The sequence below is a fragment of the Cervus canadensis genome, chromosome 7 (assembly GCF_019320065.1).
Source record: "Cervus canadensis isolate Bull #8, Minnesota chromosome 7, ASM1932006v1, whole genome shotgun sequence".
Classification (NCBI taxonomy): domain Eukaryota; kingdom Metazoa; phylum Chordata; class Mammalia; order Artiodactyla; family Cervidae; genus Cervus; species Cervus canadensis.
The window spans coordinates 9,932,273-9,943,003 of NC_057392.1; positions in this window are offsets into that span (position 1 = coordinate 9,932,273).

Here is a 10,731-nt window from a genome sequence, read left to right on the forward strand (position 1 = left end):
TCCAAGCCAGGCTTCAGCAATATGTGAGGTTGCTGAAATGGATGTGAGAGTTGGACTATAAAGAAAGCTGAGCACCAAAGAATTGGTGCTTTTGAACTGTGGTGTTGGAGAAGACTCTTGAGAGTCCCTTGGACTGCAAGGAGATCCAACCAGTCCATCCTAAAGGAGATCAGTCCTGGGTGTTCACTGGAAGTACTGATGTTGAAGCTGAAATTCCAATACTTTGGCCACCTGATGCTGAGCTGACTCATTTGAAAAGATCCTGATGCTGGGAAAGATTGAGGACAGGAGGAGAGGGAGATGACAGGATGAATTGGTTGGATGGCATCACCGACTCAATGGGCATGAATTTGGGTAAACTCCAGGAGTTGGTCATGGACAGGGAGGCCTGGCGTGCTGCGGCTCATGGGGTCGCAAAGAGTGGGGCAGAACTGAGTGACTGAACTGAACTGAACTGATAGTGTATAGCCTCAGGTTAATTCTCAGTCTTTTAGTGGGTGAATGTCTCAGGGCTGTGACCTTCCAAAGGCTTCTATGCTGGTATCCAGTGGTATAGCCTCTGGTTGCAGTTTTTCTGTACTTATTTGAATGTATTTTTCCTGTTGATTGAGTTTTTTCCTCTTTTATATGAGATAAGAAGAGTGTAAGAAAGTTACAGGAGGAGGGATTCCTTTTCCCCACTTGAGATTAGGTTTCAGAACTGCACACTGTGGCAAAATCTTTTTTCCTGGACATTAAGTTTTGTTATGAAGGATGTCCTGCATGTATTGCATAATGGTTACACTTTCCTGTCTCTTGCCTGAGTCAAGAAGGAATCTTTCTTAGATCCTCACCGTGAAAAATCTGTGAGGTTTCTGGTGGAAAAACCTATGAACTCCCCTAAGACTGAATCCACAAGGAGTTTCTCATTTTAAAATTAGTCCATTCTTAAGTTCCAGCATTTTGTCAAAGTTACCACTTACATGTTCTTACCAGTTTATGGCTCCACAAGCTTGTGCTCCGGGTAAGTGGATCCCAGAAGCTGTGTCTCTCCAGATTTTCTAGGGTGGCCATTTGCCTTGTGACTTCAGTATTTTGATGGAGCTAAGAAAACTGGTTGATTTTGTTTGTTCCCCACCTGACAAGTATGAGAGTGATATCTTCCAAACTCTTTACATGTCAAAGCTGAAGCCAGAATCCAAACTCTTTATTTTTCAAAGGTAAGGAGAAGAGTTGAGCTATTTAAATGTTGTTTTAAGAAGATCCTGTAGAATGACTAGGCACAGAAATGGTTTAAATTTTCTTTAATGGAGACAAGATGAATAAAATCCAGAAATTAGGGAAAAAAATTTTTTTTCTTTTTTTTTGGTTCTAATCTGTGCTCACTAGATAAGTATCATCCATCTATGTTCAATCCCCTTGACTCTTAACCCCTACATGTCAAATGTTAATGAGAATGACAAAAATTTTATTCTTAATATGCTCCACATAGTGTGCTAAATTTTTTTCACTCAGTATCTGGCTTAGTCCTCACTATAAAAAATTGTTATTTCATTCTTTTAAGAATATTTTGCCGATTGTTACAGAAGTTTAGTGATTTTCTCAGTATCATTCAGCTAGGGAATGGTTGATATTCTATTTTGAACTTGGATTCTCTGATTCCAAAACACAAATTCTTAACCATTGTACCATCATTATTATTTAATAGATCATAATAATGAAAGCTGTTTTAGAATTCTCTGGAATGACATAGATACATTTTAAGAAAAGAGGATAAGATTGTATATGCCCCTTGATTACTTTGGGATAGAATTTATGCTTTGCTCTACATTTGACCAGTAGGAGTCTCTCGTAAATAGCTGTTTTATCCACTCTTGAATCCCAACTTTATCTTTGATTTCACAGACAACTGATCTTCTAATTTGTCTTCCATGGCAATGGAAGAAAACTTGTCTCTCCCTGTTTTTGGATTAGTACCAGAATACTTCTGCCAGAGGAAGTCTCTAATATTGGCAAATAATTAAAGTGTAAAGAAAAGAGGTGTTGGGAAATAGAATTTCCCTGAATTTGTGTGTTTCTCTCTAAGGCCTCCTGAGCCACAGAAACATATATACTATGAAATTAGAAAATGTTTGCTTTCACTTTTCCTTTAAACATTTTCTTATATCACAATGATTACATTTGTAGCTATTCATTTAAAACTTTTCTTATGGAGCCAAAGTCCAGAAGATTTCATTCACATATAGGCACCTAGGTTATCTCTGCAGGTACAGGGTAAGCCGGGGACCTCTCTTCCTAAGTACTACATTTTAAGAAAGCATGAGGCCTGGGGATTTGGAGACATTTTTAGTTGACAAAATCCAAGAGTTTTGTAGCTGTCTGTCTCCTAGAGAGTTTTTCTTTATATTTGAAACAGTTAGAGTTGGAAATCAAACCCATTACATTTCCAAGCAGACCCTTTCAGGAGGGGAGGGTTACAACTTCATCCTCTCTCATAAATCAAGAAAAAATCATTTGTTTCTTCTCCTTCTCCTGTGGAAAGTCTGACTACTTATGTAAGAAAAAACATTCACTGGCTCTCATTTTGTCACCCCAGGTATAGGGACTGGGGTAAGAAGTGGGGAAGGGAGAGGCAGCACACATTACTTACTGCGAAGTAATTAATAAAAAATCCGTCTTCAACCAAGAACACCTTGTGTGTGCATTCATGATAAAGTTTATGAAGATAAATATGAAAAACCCAACAGGAGGAAAGGAAGATGGCTGTCACAGAGTGACAATGAAGCCAACTAGGACAATTTTATTTTTATTTTATTTTTTTTCACTGCAAACCTTTAATTTTACCAGCCTGTATAAAAACTTATCCATACTGTATTTGATACCAAAATGGGAAAGAGAATAAAAAAGTTGCCTTTTCAAATAATGTGTTAGTACATACGTTGACATTTCTTTTTTTATTTTTATTTTATTATTATTATTATTATTTTTTTATTAGTTGGAGGCTAATTACTTCACAACATTTCAGTGGGTTTTGTCATACATTGATATGAATCAGCCATAGATTTACACTTATTCCCCATCCCGATCCCCCCTCCCACCTCCCTCTCCACCCGATTCCTCTGGGTCTTCCCAGTGCACCAGGCCGGAGCACTTGTCTCATGCATCCCACCTGGTGGTGATCTGTTTCACCATAGACTGGTATTACATGCTGTTCTTTTGAAACATCCCACCCTCACCTTCTCCCACAGAGTTCAAAAGTCTGTTCTGTTATTTCTGCTGTGTCTCTTTTTCTGTTTTGTATAGGGTTGTCGTTTAACCATCTTTCTAACTCTCCATATATAATGTGTTCAGTATGCATGTAATGTTCTTATTCTTTCTGGCGCTTTTACTTTCAACTCTGATATAAAGGGGCTCCAGTTCATCCACTCTTAGACTATTCAAATGAATTCTTTTTAATGGCTGAGTGATATTCAAACGGTGTATATGTACCACAGCTTCTTATCCATTCATCTGCTGATGGGCATCTAGGTTGCTTCCATGTCCTGGCTATTATAAACAGTGCTGCGATGAATATTGGGGTGCACGTGTCTCTTTCAGATCTGGTTTCCTCAGTGTGTATGCCCAGAAGTGGGATGCTGGGTCATATGGCAGTTCTATTTCCAGTTTTTTAAGAAATCTCCACACTGTTCTCCATAGCGGCTGTACTAGTTTGCATTCCCACCAACAGTGTAAGAGGTTTCCCTTTTCTCCACACCCTCTCCAGCATTTATTGCTTGTAGACTTTTGGATAGCAGCCATCCTGACTGGCGTGTAATGGTACCTCATTGTGGTTTTTGATTTGCATTTCTCTGATAATGAGTGATGTTGAGCATCTTTTCATGTGTTTGTTAGCCATCTGTATGTCTTCTTTGGAGAAATGTCTGTTTAGTTCTTTGGCCCATTTTTTGATTGGGTCATTTATTTTTCTGGAATTGAGCTGCAGGAGTTGCTTGTATATTTTTGAGACTAATCCTTTGTCTGTTTCTTCATTTGCTATTATTTTCTCCCAATCTGACGGCTGTCTTTTCACCTTACTTATAGTTTCCTTTGTAGTGCAAAAGCTTTTAAGTTTCATTAGGTCCCATTTGTTTAGTTTTGCTTTTATTTCCAATATTCTGGGAGGTGGGTCATAGAGGATCTTGCTGTGATTTATGTCGGAGAGTGTTTTGCCTATGTTCTCCTCTAGGAGTTTTATAGTTTCTGGTCTTACATTTAGATCTTTAATCCATTTTGAGTTTATTTTTGTGTATGGTGTTAGAAAGTGTTCTAGTTTCATTCTTTTACAAGTGGTTGACCAGTTATCCCAGCACCACTTGTTAAAGAGGTTGTCTTTTTTCCATTGTATATCCCTGCCTCCTTTGTCAAAGATAAGGTGTCCATAGGTTCGTGGATTTATCTCTGGGCTTTCTATTCTGTTCCATTGATCTATATTTCTGTCTTTGTGCCAGTACCACACTGTCTTGATGACTGTGGCTTTGTAGTAGAGTCTGAAGTCAGGCAGGTTGATTCCTCCAGTTCCATTCTTCTTTCTCAAGATTACTTTGGCTATTCGAGGTTTTTTGTATTTCCATACAAATTGTGAAATTCTTTGGTCTAGTTCTGTGAAAAATACCGTTGGTAGCTTGATAGGGATTGCATTGAATCTATAGATTGCTTTGGGTAGAATAGCCATTTTGACAATATTGATTCTTCCAATCCATGAACACGGTATGTTTCTCCATCTGTTTGTGTCCTCTTTGATTTCTTTCATCAGTGTTTTATAGTTTTCTATGTATAGGTCTTTTGTTTCTTTAGGTAGATATACTCCTAAGTATCTTATTCTTTTTGTTGCAATGGTGAATGGTATTGTTTCCTTAATTTCTCTTTCTGTTTTTTCATTGTTAGCATATAGGAATGCAAGGGATTTCTGTGTGTTAATTTTATATCCTGCAACTTTACTATATTCATTGATTAGCTCTAGTAATTTTCTGGTAGAGTCTTTAGGGTTTTCTATATAGAGGATCATGTCATCTGCAAACAGTGAGAGTTTCACTTCTTCTTTTCCTATCTGGATTCCTTTTACTTCTTTTTCTGCTCTGATTGCTGTGGCCAGAACTTCCAACACTATGTTGAATAGTAGTGGTGAGAGTGGGCACCCTTGTCTTGTTCCTGATTTCAGGGGAAATGCTTTCAATTTTTCACCATTGAGGGTGATGCTTGCTGTGGGTTTGTCATATATAGCTTTTATTATGTTGAGGTATGTTCCTTCTATTCCTGCTTTCTGGAGAGTTTTAATCATAAATGAGTGTTGAATTTTGTCAAAGGCTTTCTCTGCATCTATTGAGATAATCATATGGTTTTTATCTTTCAATTTGTTAATGTGGTGTATTACATTGATTGATTTGCGGATATTGAAGAATCCTTGCATTCCTGGGATAAAGCCCACTTGGTCGTGGTGTATGATTTTTTTAATATGTTGTTGGATTCTGTTTGCTAGAATTTGTTAAGGATTTTTGCATCTATGTTCATCAGTGATATTGGCCTGTAGTTTTTTTTTTTGTGGCATCTTTGTCTGGTTTTGGAATTAGGGTGATGGTGGCCTCATAGAATGAGTTTGGAAGTTTACCTTCATCTGCAATTTTCTGGAAGAGTTTGAGTAAGATAGGTGTTAGCTCTTCTCTAAATTTTTGGTAGAATTCAGCTGTGAAGCCATCTGGTCCTGGGCTTTTTTGCTGGAAGATTTTTGATTACAGTTTCGATTTCCTTGCTTGTGATGGGTCTGTTAAGATCTTCTATTTCTTCCTGGTTCAGTTTTGGAAAGTTATACTTTTCTAAGAATTTGTCCATTTCATCCAAGTTGTCCATTTTATTGGCATAGAGATGCTGGTAGTAGTCTCTTATGATCCTTTGTATTTCAGTGTTGTCTGTTGTGATCTCTCCATTTTCATTTCTAATTTTGTTAATTTGGTTCTTCTCTCTTTGTTTCTTAATGAGTCTTGCTAATGGTTTGTCAATTTTGTTTATTTTTTCCAAAAAACCAGCTTTTAGCTTTGTTGATTTTTGCTATGGTCTCTTTAGTTTCTTTTGCATTTATTTCTGCCCTAATTTTTAAGATTTCTTTCCTTCTGCTAACCCTGGGGTTCTTCATTTCTTCCTTCTCTATTTGCTTTAGGTGTAGAGTTAGGTTATTTATTTGGCTTTTTTCTTGTTTCTTGATGTAAGCCTGTAATGCTATGAACTTTCCCCTTAGCACTGCTTTTACAGTGTCCCATAGGTTTTGGGTTGTTGTGTTTTCATTTTCATTCATTTCTATGCATATTTTGATTTCTTTTTTGATTTCTTCTATGATTTGTTGGTTATTCAGAAGCATGTTATTTAGCCTCCATATGTTTGAATTTTTAACAATTTTTTTCCTGTAATTGAGATCTAATCTTACTGCACTGTGGTCAGAAAAGATGACTGGAATGATTTCAATTTTTTTGAATTTTCCAAGACCAGATTTATGGCCCAGGATGTGATCTATTCTGGAGAATGTTCCGTGTGCACTTGAGAAAAAGGTGAAGTTGATTGTTTTGGGGTGAAATGTCCTATAGATATCAATTAGGTCTAGCTGGTCCATTGTGTCATTTAAGGTTTGTGTTTCCTTGTTAATTTTCTGTTTGGTTGATCTATCCATAGTTGTGAGTGGGGTATTAAAGTCTCCCACTATTATTGTGTTACTATTAATTTCCTCTTTCATACTCGTTAGTGTTTGCCGCACATATTGCGGTGCTCCTATGTTGGGTGCATATATATTTATAATTGTTATATCTTCTTCTTGGATTGATCCTTTGATCATTATGTAGTGTCCTTCTTTGTCTCTTTTCACATCCTTTATTTGAAAGTCTATTTTATCTGATATGAGTATTGCGACTCCTGCTTTCTTTTGGTCTCCGTTTGCATGAAATATTTTTTTCCAGCCCTTCACTTTTAGTCTGTATGTGTCTCTTGTTTTGAGGTGGGTCTCTTGTAGACAGCATATATAGGGGTCTTGTTTTTGTATCCATTCAGCCAATCTTTGTCTTTTGGTTGGGGCATTCAACCCATTTACATTTAAGGTAATTATTGATAGGTGTGGTCCCGTTGCCATTTACTTTGTTGTTTTGGGTTCACGTTTATACAACCTTTCTGCATTTCCTGTCTAGAGAAGATCCTTTAGCATTTGTTGAAGAGCTGGTTTGGTGGTGCTGAATTCTCTCAGCTTTTGCTTATCTGTAAAGCTTTTGAATTCTCCTTCATATCTGAATGAGATCCTTGCTGGATACAGTAATCTAGGTTGTAGGTTATTCTCTTTCATTACTTTCAGTACGTCCTGCCATTCCCTTCTGGCCTGGAGGGTTTCTATTGATAGATCAGCTGTTATCCTTATGGGAATCCCTTTGTGTGTTATTTGTTGTTTTTCCCTTGCTGCTTTTAATATTTGTTCTTTGTGTTTGATCTTTGTGAATTTGATTAATATGTGTCTTGGGGTGTTTCGCCTTGGGTTTATCCTGTTTGGGACTCTCTGGGTTTCTTGGACTTGGGTGGCTATTTCCTTCCCCATTTTAGGGAAGTTTTCAGCTATTATCTCCTCGAGTATTTTCTCATGGCCTTTCTTTTTGTCTTCTTCTTCTGGGACTCCTATGATTCGAATGTTGGGGGCGTTTCACAGTGTCCCAGAGGTCCCTGAGGTTGTCCTCATTTCTTTTGATCCTTTTTTCTTTTTTCCTCTCTGCTTCATTTATTTCCACCATTTTATCTTCTACCTCACTTATCCTATCTTCTGCCTCCGTTATTCTACTCTTGGTTCCCTCCAAAGTTTTTTGATCTCATTCATTGCATTATTCATTTTTAATTGACTCTTTTTATTTCTTCTAGGTCTTTATTTAACAGTTCTTGAATCTTTTCAATCTTTGTTTCCAGGCTATTTATCTGTAACTCCATTTTGTTTTCAAGATTTTGGATCATTTTTATTATCATTATTCTAAATTCTTTTTCAGGTAGATTCCCTATCTCCTCCTCTTTTGTTTGACTTGGTGGGCATTTTTCATGTTCCTTTACCTGTTGGGTATTTCTTTGCCTTTCCATCTTGTTTAGATTGCTGTATCTGGAGTGGGCTTTCTGTATTCTGGAGGTCTGTGGTTCCTTTTTGTTGTGGAGGATTAACCCAGTGGGTGGGGTTAGACGATTGGCTTGTCAAGATTTCCTGGTTAGGGAAGCGTGCGTCAGTGTTCTGGTGCATGGAACTTGATTTCTTCTCTTTGGAGAGCAATGGAGTGCCCAGTAATGAGTTTTGAGATGGGTCTATGTGTTAAGTGTGACCTTGGGCAGCCTGTATGTTGATGTTCAGGGCTATGTTCCTGCGTTGCTGGAGAATTTGCGTGGTATGTCTTGCTCTAAAACTTATTGGCTCTTGGGTGGTGGTTGGTTTCAGTGTAGGTATGAAGGCTTTTGGACAGTCACTTATTACTTAAAGTTCCATGTAGTCAGGAGTTTTCTGGTGTTCTCAGGTTTTGGGCTTAAGTCTCCTGCCTCTGGATTTCAGTTTTATTCTTCCTGTAGTCTCAGGACTTCTCCAACTATACAGCCCTGATAAGAAAACTTCTAGGTTAATGGCTAAAAGATTCTCCCCCATTAGGGACACCCAGAGAGGTTCACAGAGTTACATGAAGAAGAGGAGAGGGAGGAGGGAGATAGAGATGAGCAGGAGGAGAAAAAGGGGGACTCAAGAGGAGACAGACAGATCTACGCAGCTGTCTGTTCCCAGAGTGTTCTCTGTAGCCCAGTCACCTACAAAGATTCACAGAATTGGATTGGGAAGAGAAGGGGCAAGGAGGAGATAGAGGTGTTCTGAGGTAGAAAACAGAGAGTCAAGATTGGGAGAGAATAATCTTCGGTTTAAAAATAGGGCTTCTCTTCTTTTTTTTTTTTTTGTAAGGTTATAGTGTATTGAAAATGAAAATTAAGGAGTAGTAGAGGAGTACTAGAGGACTTTAAAAGAAATAAGAGAAAAAGAAAAATAGAAAATAGAAGAGAAAAAGGAAAGAAAAAAAAGAAAAAAAAAGAAAAAAAGAAAGAAAAAAAAAAAGAAAAAAAAATTTTTTCCCCCTAATTAAAAAATCGTAAAAGTCTATGGAAATGAAAGTTAAGGAGTAATGGGGGAGTAATAGGGGATTTTAAAGGAAAATAAAAGAGAAAAAAGAAAAAAAAGAAAAAAAAAAAGAGAAAAAAGTAAAATTATATCTAGGAGTTTCTCTGGAGCTGTTGCAGTCAGTGTGGGTTCGGCTCAGTTTCAGATAGCTCCTCGTTCCAGCTTACGCTTCTCGATATCTACAGGCCCCTTCCGGTGTAGTCAATGTTTCCTAGAGGGATTTTAATCTGTTGCACCAGTCCTTTCTGAAGCGGTTCCCTTTGTTTATTTGGCTTCTGTTTGCCGGTCTCTTCAGAGCCTCATTTCCGCCCTGACACAGGCGGGCGGAGGTGGACTCTTATTGAGGTAGCTAGTTCCGTCGCTCTGCGGGGCAGGGAGGGGCTTGCGCTGCAGGGAGAGGCTGGCGCTGTGGGGACAGGCTTGCGCCGCGGGGATGGGCTGGGGCTGCCGGGAGGGGCTGAGGCTGCTTTCTCCGTCTGCGCTGCTCAGGCTCCCGGCTGTTTTATATGGAGCGCGCCCCGCGCTGCGCGAGGTTTCAGCCCTCCGGTGTTCCACAAAAGCGCGGAACGAAAAGCTGCGCCTTCTCTCTGCGCCTTCCCCGTCAGAGCGGTCCAGGCAGCCAGGGGCTTGGTGGGCGCCCTCTCCCCAGGTGTGGCGCGCCCACTCCCTTCCGCGGACCCTGTCTCAGTTTCCGCTGGCGCCAGTCGGGTGCGCGCACCTTCCGCCCTCCGCGTCCCCAGCCCCAGTCCCCGCCCGCGCCGGTAGGGTTCCTGCGCCCTGTGTCTCGCCGCGACCTTCCCCTCCCCCCTGCCTCCTGCCTCCAGGCGGGGCTGGGCGGGTCCACAGCCTGCGAGCTCCTCTCTGGACCCTCTCCGTCTCTTTGTTCTGCGAACGGCCGGCAGTGTGTTCGGGCCGGTTAATTTACTCTCTCTCTTTTGGTCCCCCACAGTTCAAGTTGGCAACTCACAGAAGCTCCCTCAGAGTGTCCTCAGGGCACTCAGGCCCGGACCCTACCCCAAGCAATGCCGCCTAAGAGTTCCCTGGACGGATCTCCGTCCTTAGCTCTTTTGTCTCACTTTTTATCTTTTATATTTTGTCCTACCTCCTTTCGAAGACAATGGGCTGCTTTTCTGGGCGCCTGATGACCTCAGCTAGCGATCAGAAGTTGTTTTGCGAAGTTTGCTCTGCGTTCAATTATTCTTTTGATGAATTTGTAGGAGAGAAAGTGGTCTCCCCGTCCTACTCCTCCGCCATCTTGGCTCCTCCTCCCTCGAGAAAATTAATATTTTTAAACTGCCAGCATCTTCTTCCCATTGCTACAGGTGAGGCTTAATTTTTGAAGGTGGGAAATTCATTTTGGTACTTGACTAAATTTTACATCCTAGAAATTAAGCTGGAACTTGTCCTCAGATTGGCCTTCCTTCTCCTTTGGAAGGGCCTCTATGGTGACCTTTTTAGTCATGCAGACAAAAATAAAGCAATTTCTTACCCCCTTTTTTTTCATACAGCCCTGAACCAGTCAGGGCTTTGGATGTTAAGTATTCTGTTCACTAGTGAAAATTTGG